Here is a 14,993-nt window from a genome sequence, read left to right on the forward strand (position 1 = left end):
TTCTATTCTGTGTGTGGATGGAGCTTAAACAGCATCAATTTGATAAATATTAGAACCTCAGTGTGTCAGAAAAATGGGGGGGAACAGAATCCGACGGCAAAAAAAACAAAAAAAAACACAGCTGTCGGAATCCGTTCCCCCACTCCCATTATGAGAGGTGTTGATGTAATGGCTTAAAAAATGCTGATTTTATTTTTGTGTGTGGATGGAGCTTAACTTGCATCAGTTTTTATTTTATTTTTTTGCCTTTTATTATGATAGGACAGTATAGCATCAAAAAAGTTTGACGAACCGGGACTTGAACTCGGGTCGCCCAAAGCTAAAAAAAAGACATTGTCAGGGAACTGACCACTAGGCTATTGAGGAGAGTAATTTTCTGTAATTTGATCAATCTTAGAACCTTATTGTGTAATAAACACAGGGGGAACAGAATCCGACGGCAAATAGTTCAGCTGTCGAAATCCGTTCCCCCACCCCAATGATGAGAGATGTTGATGTATCGGCTTAAAATACGCTTATTCTATTCTGTGTGTGGATGGAGCTTAAACAGCATCAATTTGATAAATATTAGAACCTCAGTGTGTCAGAAAAATGGGGGGAACAGAATCCGACGGCAAAAAAAACAACAACAGCTGTCGGAATCCGTTCCCCCACTCCCATTATGAGAGGTGTTGATGTAATGGCTTAAAAATGCTGATTTTATTTTTGTGTGTGGATGGAGCTTAACTTGCATCAGTTTTTATTTTATTTTTTTGCCTTTTATTATGATCGGACAGTATAGCATCAAAAAAGTTTGACGAACCGGGACTTGAACTCGGGTCGCCCAAAGCTAAAAAAAAGACATTGTCAGGGAACTGACCACTAGGCTATTGAGGAGAGCAATTTTCCATAATTTGATCAATCTTAGAACCTTATTGTGTAATAAACACAGGGGGAACAGAATCCGACGGCAAATAGTTCAGCTGTCGAAATCCGTTCCCCCACCCCAATGATGAGAGATGTTGATGTATCGGCTTAAAATACGCTTATTCTATTCTGTGTGTGGATGGACAACCTGGTCTCACAGGATTCCGTGAAATGTCCACGGGCCCTTAACTCAAAATCCGTGCAGCCATCACGGAATCGCCCCAAATTCCGTGATGCAGCCACGGATATTACTCCAACGCAAGTCAATGACACTGACCTTCCGTGGTCCACACACGGATACCCGTTTCAATGACGGAGTACAGATCTCACTCAATCGACGTGCTTTCTCATTTGGAAATGCAACATTTGAAGTTTGTGAACTTTTCCAACATCAAATGCCATAATGATGTTAACCTGACTGTTATTGAAGCTATTGCATTGGCCTGTCATCATAAAATTTCGGTTTGTTTCAGTTAGCCTAACCAAAGTCCCGTGATGGCACCACGGACCTCAACAACCTGACCTCACTCATGGACGTTATGTTGCTGGCTTGTTTAGGAACTTATAAGCTTTAGGTCGACTGTGTTGCAATGGCATGTAATTAACTTGACATTTTGTCTCGTCCTGTCATCATAACATCCAGTTTGATGGTGTTTTACACCTATTGCTCGCTTGGCTATAGTCAGATCTAAAATCTGTGATAGGAGCACGGAGTGAGTCTGTGGTGAGACCACGGATAACTCCAACGTTCGTGATATGGTCACGTAATTTAATCTATTGATTCGTGGCACAGACACGTTTATTTCGTTATTTTTCGTCTTTCGTGATCACAGCTCGATTATTTCTGCCTGTCGGCTGCAGCAGAGAAGCTGTTTAATCAACATTTATTCACGAGATCTTATCATGGTTTATGCATTTTTTTAATGTTATTATTTCGGTCTTATTGCCAGGGAAGCTGGATTGCTTTGCTGTTTATTGATATTTTTAAAATGATATTTTATTAGTAGGAAATCGCGCTGAAGAAGTCTCGTTCCGAACACATCGCGATATTTGGCATCAGTTCACGTGTGTCAGCTGTTGGTAAGTAGCCTAGTAAATAAATACCTAAATACGCTGTCCTAATAATGTGTGATATAATGTCTTTTCTGTTTGTCGATATAATCTGCCATTATATCTTGTTGTTTCATTGCTTTCTAATTCAAAATATATGATTAAACACCGCCTGTCACGTGACGTGCTATAGGCTTAGATATTCATATCAGATTAAAAATAGTACAATTAGTTCCAAAGTTGTATTTGTAGTAGAAGCACAGTAAAAACAACACTTACCATGCTTTTACCACAGTAACATTAGTTTTACTGTGATAAGTGTAGTAAAAAGACAGTAATCACAAAACTTACTATGCTTTTACCACACTATTGGTAGTTTTAATGTGATACTTATTGTAAATGCACAGTAACCACAACACTTACCATGCTTTTACCACAGTAACCCTAGTTTTACTGTGATAGGGTGTGGTAAAAGGACAGTAACCACAAAACTTACCATGCTTTTACCTCTGTATTGATAGTTTTAAAGTGATATTTGTTGTAAATGCATATTAACCACAACACTTGCCATGCTTTTAACGCTTTATAATGTAACATCCAATATTTGTAAGGTAAATCAGTACATTTTTTCCTTTAAATAATCCTATATATTATACATAATGATATTTTCTTTTCTCTTTTTTCAGCTGAAAAGACCAAAAGGGCCTTTCGGACTCAGTCAGCCCATTATTGTTTGAGGAGAAGTAAACGGAGGAGACGGAAAGCTGCAAAGGCAAATATTCACAATGGTATTTATGTGTTGGTTTTAACCCTAAATCAAACATTTTATCAAGCATTTGTTGTTTCTTAAAACTTTTCTCACAAAACCCATAGCCCAATCAGTACAAACATAGTCTGAAAGTCTTAATAATTCACAAGATTTAACAAGTTGTCAAATTCGTACGATACTCGTACATATTTGTATACTCGTACACAATCTTGCAGCTTTCACTCCTAGTGCTGTCACTGGCTACTGCCTCAATTCCTGTACATGTTTATCGCCATATTTGTAAATCAGTTGCGCCACTTCTTGGAAAGTTGACGGATGTCACACACACTGTCAGAAAGTTTATATTAATTGCAAATTGGTCCCCGTCTGTTCATGTTCCAGTGATACATGATGTCTCTCCACACCTCATAACCTACCTCTGTTTGCAAGAGTGGAAAAGCTTATGTGACTTGTCACATGACATCAGATACTTGATTATTTTGTCATAATCAGATCAGTTACACTGCTGATAACTGTCCCGTTTGCATGTAAATCATTTTCATATGATTATTGCTTGCTATTAAAGACATACTTTTATTCATAGAAATGCCCACATATCAGTGAACTTATAACATAAAAATGCTTTTAACATTTAATTATGCAACACTCTTTACAGAAAACATATCCCACGGTTATGGATAAACTCACAACGTCATCATCAAGTGCTGTGCTGGGCACACTGGTCAACAAGTGTCCTCCAACGTATTCAATCCGTGGCCAAGTTCTTCACATCTTCCCATGGGACACTGACATTCTTCAGGTCTTCGTGAAACATCTGTCTCTGTGTCTTCCTTGGTCTTCCCTGTCTCCTGCATCCTCCTGGTGGTGTCCACTTCATCACTGTGTTTGGGTGTTGTTGTTTGGGCATGCGTAGGATGTGTCCAGCGAGGTGCACCCTTTACTCTGTCACAGTTTCTGAAAGTCTTCATGTGGAGTCCCACTCCTCCTCAGGATCTCTTTGATATATGCAGAACCAATATTGAAAATAGTGATTTATCTTTTTCCATATTGTTAAAGCATTTTGTTTTCTCTTTTCAGCTTCATAAACTGTACTTGATTTCTGCCTAATGCCTTTATAAAAAAGGGTCAGTGCTCATCAGGTGTTTTGCTAAAGGACATAATCATTGCATAGTTACAATAAAAGTGACCAATAATCACAAGGATATAGAATGAAAGTTGAGAATGTAAAATGTTGTGCTTATGTTTTTGCTTATTTGTTCTTTAAAGCGACGAAACAAATGTATTTTCACATAACAAAGTTGAATCTCATCTTTTGGTTTGTAAATATATAACTTCATCATAGCAATTTTTTTAACGTTAATGTATGTGTCACTATAATAGATTGCCCCTGTATCTGGATATTTTAAATTAACTGATTTGTATACTGTTGTGCAGTAGTTTTGGCACTACATTTGTCTTTAAACAGTTTGACATTAAATATTGGAATAAGCTTTCAAAATTGTGTCCATTCATTGTGCTTTTGTTACATTTATTTGAATATAATTGATATATCTTTGACTATACATACACTGTAAATGTTAGAAGCACTTTAGTAGGCCTACATGCAATTATCTTTAATTAAAATACTGCAAAACTACTCCTGCTGTAGGACATTGCTTAGAAAAAAGTTTCTCTTTCAAATGCATTCATGCATCAGTCTAATCAAATGAGCAAATTTGTGTCATTGATCGTGTGAACTCGTTTTTGGACGGTAACCACACAAAGAGTCTTTTGTTTTTAAATATGAGTTTTATAATTTAATTAGAAATAATACATGTTTAACAGCCTAAATATTAAATATTTAAGGTATCTATCCCTGCAGCCGGAACCAGAAGAGATCTGTCATCATTTGCCATAAATGGGCATGTAAGTGTGACGCATTTGTTCAGCTGGGTTTTTATTGGCTGTGACTTTATCGCAGAACTCGCTGTGATTGGACAATCGTTTAACCCATATAAACTGGCGCTTCATGTTACAAAGTATGGTTTGGTGTTGTTATTACATTAGTTATACATTAAGCTAACTATAAAGTGTCTCTATAATGTGAGAAATTACTCCTTTACCGAGATCCTAACCCTAACCCTAAGCATGTCTGCACATTTCAATGAACTACAGAACAATGCTTCCTGTTCCACTGATAGAATGACAGAGATGTGTGGGTAATGTAGTATAAAACGTTTAGTAATAAAACAATAAATGTTAAATAAATTATATATTTAATGGACAACTGGATATCTAAATTTGTTCATTATGCAAACCTTTATGACATATATGAGGGACAGGCTGAAATTTGATATTTTACTGTGAGCACTTTAAAAATAACCTTTATGCCAGCTTTCCATATATATCTGAAAACTGTGGCCAACATTATTTATTATACATAGCATAAGCAGTCGTCCTGCCGATTTTCTCTTTGATACACTAACCGGACTTCGAGTTACAGCCATTTGAAATGTGCATTTGTTTGCTCTTCTGGGGGCCATTGCTGGGCCATACAATCTACACAGATCTACACACACTATTACTATTACACAAGGGTAATGCACCATTCAGTAAAACAACAAAAAAACAGTGCCAACATTTCCTTTTCACCCCCTCTGATTGCTGCTTACAGTATATGCCTGACATCAGTGATATATGCTTTCATTCGAAAAGCAGTTGTAGATGTACTAGAATGATCAACATGGATCATCTTCAATTAAGCTTTAAGTATTTATAGCAAGATAGCCACTGCAGCCTCTTGTTATTCACATAGCTTCCTTTTATTTCACTGCAAACTGGCATACATGCAAGTATGTGCAACTTTTGTTGCATTGTTGTCCCAAATATCATTAACCAGATCTACATTTTTTTATGTCCCAAGTAAAAGAATCATGGTCATTAATTATATGTAGTAATTTATAAGTTATTAATTATATGTAGGCCTAGTTATTTTTTAATGAATTAAACTAAAGAAATAAGAAATTAAAATTTCTCAAATAAAAATGTCTATTTACTGTACCAAACACCACTTTCAATACACAATAGTCACCATACTTTATTAAACAACACTTTATTGGAGGACACAGAATAAAGTTGATAAAGTAGCATAAAGACAAATGAGATTCAAGATAAATAAAAATGTGTCTTCAAAAATACATTAACATCATAATAGTCCATTCACAGCTGCTGAAGCCATAAAATTAGTGCCAGAGAATCATATGATACAGAAAACAGATTTGATATTGTGTTGGAAAATAATGATTCATTATCACAGCTAAACTGGTTTCTTGCTCTTCCCTGAACATGTCTCTATCGTGTTCGTGTTCTTCTTCCTCGTCTAAACAGTTTGTTCAGTTGAAGAACAGAAGAACAGAAGATGCGATCACTGATGTGGTGTAGCTTTTTCTCAACCAGAAGAAGAAGTCTCAACATCCCACTGTCAGGCGTTCTCCAGTCCTGGTCTGAAAGTAAAACAGAAAACACAAACCATTCAAATGAAGTTGTTTAATGGACAGTCGGGTCAGCTTATGTTCTGCATGATTTAAAGCAGTGATGGTTTACTCTGGCCCTCAGCGTCCACTGTCCTGCAGATTTAGCTCCGAACTCAAACCCTCCTGCCTATTGTCTAGAAGTAAACCTGAAGACTTTGGTTAAAATTTTCAGATGTGCTCGATTAGGGTTGGAGGTTAACTCTTAATTAACCTCAAAAAGTAGAATGCAAAGGGCCAGAGTTGCCTGTTCCTTACATAAATTTACAAAGCAGCAGTCAGTACATTATATAATATACACATTGAAGTATTATATATATATATATATATATATATATATATATATATATTGGAGCACATAATATAAGCTAAGTACTGAACAAAAACTGTTTTACCCATCTCAACAGCAACCTATTTTAAAAGATCTTTAAGAAAGGCATTGTCTCTTTTGAGCCTATGCCAGTGATGCTTGATTTCTTTCCAGACAACATACTCTTCTGTCACTTGTTTCAAGAGCTTCACATGATCAAAAACCAAGTGAAAACCTGTACAATGTAAAATTGTCAACATCAAATTATGTACTACATTTTACAGCATTGTTTCAATTCAAGACATACCAATGGACTCGCGCACTTTTCTGTCTTCTTTGGGCACCAGATGTTCCTTCCTCACCCGAAACAAAGGACTTATTTGATTAGCTTGCGTTGATATAAGGACTGGTCTTCCTTCTCTGCTGTAAAACAAGAAAGTCTCGACTTACTCTATGTGCAATTACTATTGTTCCTGAAACATAAATTAAGACAGTATTAAATAAGTTAATTTACCATATGATTCAGGAGAGAACATTTGATGAGTAAATACTGATTGCAATATTCTAGAAACTTCACCTGGGAAGGGCTGATCACGGCAAGATTCGCTGCGACTCACTAGTAGCTCTTGTAATGGTTGGCTCTTAAAAGAGCTGTTGAGTTTGATATTGTAGAGCTTTAAAAAAAGGACTAAGTAATCCTGCAAAACAGAAAGGAAGGTAATTTTAATACATTACTTGCAAATAGTCAGTTTATAACTGTAGGATATGTTTTCTGTAAAGAGTGTTGCATAATTAAATGTTAAAAGCATTTTTATTTTATAAGTTCACTGATATGTGGGCATTTCTATGAATAAAAGTATGTCTTTAATAGCAAGCAATAATCATATGAAAATGATTTACATGCAAACGGGACAGTTATCAGCAGTGTAACTGATCTGATTATGACAAAATAATCAAGTATCTGATGTCATGTGACAAGTCACATAAGCTTTTCCACTCTTGCAAACAGAGGTAGGTTATGAGGTGTGGAGAGACATCATGTATCACTGGAACATGAACAGACGGGGACCAATTTGCAATTAATATAAACTTTCTGAGAGTGTGTGTGACATCCGTCAACTTTCCAAGAAGTGGCGCAACTGATTTACAAATATGGCGATAAATATGTACAGGAATTGAGGCAGTAGCCAGTGACAGCACTAGGAGTGAAAGCTGCAAGATTGTGTACGAGTATACAAATATGTACGAGTATCATACGAATTTGACAACTTGTTAAATCTTGTGAATTATTAAGACTTTCAGACTATGTTTGTACTGATTGGGCTATGGGTTTTGTGAGAAAAGTTTTAAGAAACAACAAATGCTTGATAAAATGTTTGATTTAGGGTTAAAACCAACACATACATACCATTGTGAATATTTGCCTTTGCAGCTTTCCGTCTCCTCCGTTTACTTCTCCTCAAACAATAATGGGCTGACTGAGTCCGAAAGGCCCTTTTGGTCTTTTCAGCTGAAAAAAGAGAAAAGAAAATATCATAATGAATAATATTTAGGAATATTTAAAGGAAAAAGTACTGATTTACCTTACAAATGTTGGATGTTACATTATAAAGCATTAAAAGCATGGCAAGTGTTGTGGTTAATATGCATTTACAACAAATATCACTTTAAAACTATCAATACAGAGGTAAAAGCATGGTAAGTTTTGTGGTTACTGTCCTTTTACCACACCCTATCACAGTAAAACTAGGGTTACTGTGGTAAAAGCATGGTAAGTGTTGTGGTTACTGTGCATTTACAATAAGTATCACATTAAAACTACCAATATTGTGGTAAAAGCATAGTAAGTTTTGTGATTACTGTCTTTTTACTACACTTATCACAGTAAAACTAATGTTACTGTGGTAAAAGCATGGTAAGTGTTGTTTTTACTGTGCTTCTACTACAAATACAACTTTGGAACTAATTGTACTATTTTTAATCTGATATGAATATCTAAGCCTATAGCACGTCACGTGACAGGCGGTGTTTAATCATATATTTTGAATTAGAAAGCAATGAAACAACAAGATATAATGGCAGATTATATCGACAAACAGAAAAGACATTATATCACACATTATTAGGACAGCGTATTTAGGTATTTATTTACTAGGCTACTTACCAACAGCTGACACACGTGAACTGATGCCAAATATCGCGATGTGTTCGGAACGAGACTTCTTCAGCGCGATTTCCTACTAATAAAATATCATTTTAAAAATATCAATAAACAGCAAAGCAATCCAGCTTCCCTGGCAATAAGACCGAAATAATAACATTAAAAAAATACATAAACCAACATTTATTCACGAGATCTTATCATGATTAAACAGCTTCTCTGCTGCAGCCGACAGGCAGAAATAATCGAGCTGTGATCACGAAAGACGAAAAATTACGAAATAAACGTGTCCGTGGCACGAATCAATAGATTAAATTACGTGACCATATCACGAACGTTGGAGTTATCCGTGGTCTCACCACAGACTCAATCCGTGCTCCTATCACAGATTTTAGATCTGACTATAGCCAAGCGAGCAATAGGTGTAAAACGCCATCAAACTGGATTTTATGATGACAGGACAAGACAAAATTGCAACACAGTCGACATAAAGCTTTCAAGTGTCTAAACAAGTGAGCAACATCACACCATCCAGTGAGTGAGGTCAGGTTGTTGAGGTCCGTGGTGCCATCACGGGACTTCAGTTAGGCTAACAGAATCAGACTGAATTTTTATGATGGCTGGACAATGCAATAGCTACAATAACAGAGAGGTTAAAGTCTTTATGGTATTTGGTGTTGGAAAATAAATAAATACTTAAAATGTTGTGTTTCCAAATGAGAAAGCACGTCCATTGAGTGAGATCTGTTCTCTGTCATTGAAACGGATATCCGTGTGTGGACCACGGAAGATGAGTGTCATTGACTTGCGCGTTGGAGTTATCCGTAGTCTCACCACAGACTCACTCCGTGCTCCTATCACAGATTTTAGATCTGACTATAGCCAAGCGAGCAATAGGTGTAAAACACCATCAAACTGGATTTTATGATGACAGGACGAGACAAAATGTCAAGTTAATTACATGCCATTGCAACACAGTCGACCTAAAGCTTATAAGTTCCTAAACAAGCCAGCAACATAACGTCCATGAGTGAGGTCAGGTTGTTGAGGTCCGTGGTGCCATCACGGGACTTTGGTTAGGCTAACTGAAACAAACCGAAATTTTATGATGACAGGACAATGCAATAGCTTCAATAACAGTCAGGTTAACGTCATTATGGCATTTGATGTTGGAAAAGTTCACAAATACTTCAAATGTTGCATTTCCAAATGAGAAAGCACGTCGATTGAGTGAGATCTGTACTCCGTCATTGAAACGGGTATCCGTGTGTGGACCACGGAAGGTCAGTGTCATTGACTTGCGTTGGAGTAATATCCGTGGCTGCATCACGGAATTTGGGGCGATTCCGTGATGGCTGCACGGATTTTGAGTTAAGGGCCCGTGGACATTTCACGGAATCCTGTGAGACCAGGTTGGGATGGAGCTTAAACAGCATCAATTTGATAAATATTAGAACCTCAGTGTGTCAGAAAAATGGGGGGAACAGAATCCGACGGCAAATAGTTCAGCTGTCGAAATCCGTTCCCCCACCCCAATGATGAGAGATGTTGATGTATCGGCTTAAAATACGCTTATTCTATTCTGTGTGTGGATGGAGCTTAAACAGCATCAATTTGATAAATATTAGAACCTCAGTGTGTCAGAAAAATGGGGGGAACAGAATCCGACGGCAAAAAAAAAAACCCAGCTGTCGGAATCCGTTCCCCCACTCCCATTATGAGAGGTGTTGATGTAATGGCTTAAAAATGCTGATTTTATTTTTGTGTGTGGATGGAGCTTAACTTGCATCAGTTTTTATTTTACTTTTTTGCCTTTTATTATGATAGGACAGTATAGCATCAAAAAAGTTTGACGAACCGGGACTTGAACTCGGGTCGCCCAAAGCTAAAAAAAAGACATTGTCAGGGAACTGACCACTAGGCTATTGAGGAGAGCAATTTTCCATAATTTGATCAATCTTAGAACCTTATTGTGTAATAAACACAGGGGGAACAGAATCCGACGGCAAATAGTACAGCTGTCGAAATCCGTTCCCCCACCCCAATGATGAGAGATGTTGATGTATCGGCTTAAAATACGCTTATTCTATTCTGTGTGTGGATGGAGCTTAAACAGCATCAATTTGATAAATATTAGAACCTCAGTGTGTCAGAAAAATGGGGGGAACAGAATCCGACGGCAAAAAACAACAATAGCTGTCGGAATCCGTTCCCCCACTCCCATTATGAGAGGTGTTGATGTAATGGCTTAAAAAATGCTGATTTTATTTTTGTGTGTGGATGGAGCTTAACTTGCATCAGTTTTTATTTTATTTTTTTGCCTTTTATTATGATAGGACAGTACCTATAGCATCAAAAAAGTTTGACGAACCGGGACTTGAACTCGGATCGCCCAAAGCTAAAATAAAGACATTGTCAGGGAACTGACCACTAGGCTATTGAGGAGAGCAATTTTCCATAATTTGATCAATCTTAGAACCTTATTGTGTAATAAACACAGGGGGAACAGAATCCGACGGCAAATAGTTCAGCTGTCGAAATCCGTTCCCCCACCCCAATGATGAGAGATGTTGATGTATCGGCTTAAAATACGCTTATTCTATTCTGTGTGTGGATGGAGCTTAAACAGCATCAATTTGATAAATATTAGAACCTCAGTGTGTCAGAAAAATGGGGGGAACAGAATCCGACGGCAAAAAACAAACAAAAAAAAACAGCTGTCGGAATCCGTTCCCCCACTCCCATTATGAGAGGTGTTGATGTAATGGCTTAAAAAATGCTGATTTTATTTTTGTGTGTGGATGGAGCTTAACTTGCATCAGTTTTTATTTTATTTTTTTGCCTTTTATTATGATAGGACAGTATAGCATCAAAAAAGTTTGACGAACCGGGACTTGAACTCTGGTCGCCCAAAGCTAAAAAAAAGACATTGTCAGGGAACTGACCACTAGGCTATTGAGGAGAGTAATTTTCTATAATTTGATCAATCTTAGAACCTTATTGTGTAATAAACACAGGGGGAACAGAATCCGACGGCAAATAGTTCAGCTGTCGAAATCCGTTCCCCCACCCCAATGATGAGAGATGTTGATGTATCGGCTTAAAATACGCTTATTCTATTCTGTGTGTGGATGGAGCTTAAACAGCATCAATTTGATAAATATTAGAACCTCAGTGTGTCAGAAAAATGGGGGGAACAGAATCCGACGGCAAAAAAAAAAACCCAGCTGTCGGAATCCGTTCCCCCACTCCCATTATGAGAGGTGTTGATGTAATGGCTTAAAAATGCTGATTTTATTTTTGTGTGTGGATGGAGCTTAACTTGCATCAGTTTTTATTTTACTTTTTTGCCTTTTATTATGATAGGACAGTATAGCATCAAAAAAGTTTGACGAACCGGGACTTGAACTCGGGTCGCCCAAAGCTAAAAAAAAGACATTGTCAGGGAACTGACCACTAAGCTATTGAGGAGAGTAATTTTCCATAATTTGATCAATCTTAGAACCTTATTGTGTAATAAACACAGGGGGAACAGAATCCGACGGCAAATAGTACAGCTGTCGAAATCCGTTCCCCCACCCCAATGATGAGAGATGTTGATGTATCGGCTTAAAATACGCTTATTCTATTCTGTGTGTGGATGGAGCTTAAACAGCATCAATTTGATAAATATTAGAACCTCAGTGTGTCAGAAAAATGGGGGGAACAGAATCCGACGGCAAAAAACAACAACAATAGCTGTCGGAATCCGTTCCCCCACTCCCATTATGAGAGGTGTTGATGTAATGGCTTAAAAAATGCTGATTTTATTTTTGTGTGTGGATGGAGCTTAACTTGCATCAGTTTTTATTTTATTTTTTTGCCTTTTATTATGATAGGACAGTATAGCATCAAAAAAGTTTGACGAACCGGGACTTGAACTCGGGTAGCCCAAAGCTAAAAAAAAGACATTGTCAGGGAACTGACCACTAGGCTATTGAGGAGAGTAATTTCTCATAATTTGATCAATCTTAGAACCTTATTGTGTAATAAACACAGGGGGAACAGAATCCGACGGCAAATAGTTCAGCTGTCGAAATCCGTTCCCCCACCCCAATGATGAGAGATGTTGATGTATCGGCTTAAAATACGCTTATTCTATTCTGTGTGTGGATGGAGCTTAAACAGCATCAATTTGATAAATATTAGAACCTCAGTGTGTCAGAAAAATGGGGGGAACAGAATCCGACGGCAAAAAAACAACAACAACAGCTGTCGGAATCCGTTCCCCCACTCCCATTATGAGAGGTGTTGATGTAATGGCTTAAAAATGCTGATTTTATTTTTGTGTGTGGATGGAGCTTAACTTGCATCAGTTTTTATTTTATTTTTTTGCCTTTTATTATGATAGGACAGTACCTATAGCATCAAAAAAGTTTGACGAACCGGGACTTGAACTCGGGTCGCCCAAAGCTAAAAAAAAGACATTGTCAGGGAACTGACCACTAGGCTATTGAGGAGAGTAATTTTTCTTAATTTGATCAATCTTAGAACCTTATTGTGTAATAAACACAGGGGGAACAGAATCCGACGGCAAATAGTTCAGCTGTCGAAATCCGTTCCCCCACCCCAATGATGAGAGATGTTGATGTATCGGCTTAAAATACGCTTATTCTATTCTGTGTGTGGATGGAGCTTAAACAGCATCAATTTGATAAATATTAGAACCTCAGTGTGTCAGAAAAATGGGGGGAACAGAATCCGACGGCAAATAGTTCAGCTGTCGAAATCCGTTCCCCCACCCCAATGATGAGAGATGTTGATGTATCGGCTTAAAATACGCTTATTCTATTCTGTGTGTGGATGGAGCTTAAACAGCATCAATTTGATAAATATTAGAACCTCAGTGTGTCAGAAAAATGGGGGGAACAGAATCCGACGGCAAAAAAAAAAACCCAGCTGTCGGAATCCGTTCCCCCACTCCCATTATGAGAGGTGTTGATGTAATGGCTTAAAAATGCTGATTTTATTTTTGTGTGTGGATGGAGCTTAACTTGCATCAGTTTTTATTTTACTTTTTTGCCTTTTATTATGATAGGACAGTATAGCATCAAAAAAGTTTGACGAACCGGGACTTGAACTCGGGTCGCCCAAAGCTAAAAAAAAGACATTGTCAGGGAACTGACCACTAGGCTATTGAGGAGAGCAATTTTCCATAATTTGATCAATCTTAGAACCTTATTGTGTAATAAACACAGGGGGAACAGAATCCGACGGCAAATAGTACAGCTGTCGAAATCCGTTCCCCCACCCCAATGATGAGAGATGTTGATGTATCGGCTTAAAATACGCTTATTCTATTCTGTGTGTGGATGGAGCTTAAACAGCATCAATTTGATAAATATTAGAACCTCAGTGTGTCAGAAAAATGGGGGGAACAGAATCCGACGGCAAAAAACAACAACAATAGCTGTCGGAATCCGTTCCCCCACTCCCATTATGAGAGGTGTTGATGTAATGGCTTAAAAAATGCTGATTTTATTTTTGTGTGTGGATGGAGCTTAACTTGCATCAGTTTTTATTTTATTTTTTTGCCTTTTATTATGATAGGACAGTATAGCATCAAAAAAGTTTGACGAACCGGGACTTGAACTCTGGTCGCCCAAAGCTAAAAAAAAGACATTGTCAGGGAACTGACCACTAGGCTATTGAGGAGAGTAATTTTCTATAATTTGATCAATCTTAGAACCTTATTGTGTAATAAACACAGGGGGAACAGAATCCGACGGTAAATAGTTCAGCTGTCGAAATCCGTTCCCCCACCCCAATGATGAGAGATGTTGATGTATCGGCTTAAAATACGCTTATTCTATTCTGTGTGTGGATGGAGCTTAAACAGCATCAATTTGATAAATATTAGAACCTCAGTGTGTCAGAAAAATGGGGGGAACAGAATCCGACGGCAAAAAAAAAAACCCAGCTGTCGGAATCCGTTCCCCCACTCCCATTATGAGAGGTGTTGATGTAATGGCTTAAAAATGCTGATTTTATTTTTGTGTGTGGATGGAGCTTAACTTGCATCAGTTTTTATTTTACTTTTTTGCCTTTTATTATGATAGGACAGTATAGCATCAAAAAAGTTTGACGAACCGGGACTTGAACTCGGGTCGCCCAAAGCTAAAAAAAAGACATTGTCAGGGAACTGACCACTAAGCTATTGAGGAGAGTAATTTTCCATAATTTGATCAATCTTAGAACCTTATTGTGTAATAAACACAGGGGGAACAGAATCCGACGGCAAATAGTACA

General features: G+C 37.5%; 2 long non-coding RNA genes across 3 annotated transcripts; one reads left to right on the forward strand and one right to left on the reverse strand.

Annotated features, from left to right (window-relative positions):
- Positions 1–1,174: 1,174 nt before the first annotated feature.
- LOC307144392 lies at positions 1,175–4,219 on the forward strand. Its single transcript, XR_013818733.1, has 3 exons — positions 1,175–1,986; positions 2,643–2,744; positions 3,381–4,219. It is a non-coding gene; the product is annotated as an uncharacterized lncRNA (long non-coding RNA).
- Positions 4,220–6,067: 1,848 nt separating this feature from the next.
- LOC307150508 lies at positions 6,068–7,223 on the reverse strand. 2 transcript variants are annotated; one of them, XR_013819740.1, is made up of 3 exons: positions 7,122–7,223; positions 6,852–6,964; positions 6,068–6,207 (listed from the first exon to the last, which is right to left on the reverse strand). It is a non-coding gene; the product is annotated as an uncharacterized lncRNA (long non-coding RNA). The 2 variants fall into 2 exon arrangements; XR_013819741.1 differs by having other exon boundaries at positions 6,852–6,967.
- Positions 7,224–14,993: the final 7,770 nt, after the last annotated feature.

The sequence above is a fragment of the Squalius cephalus genome, assembly GCF_949319135.1.
Source record: "Squalius cephalus genome assembly, chromosome: 2".
In the NCBI taxonomy this organism is placed as follows: Eukaryota; Metazoa; Chordata; class Actinopteri; order Cypriniformes; family Leuciscidae; genus Squalius; species Squalius cephalus.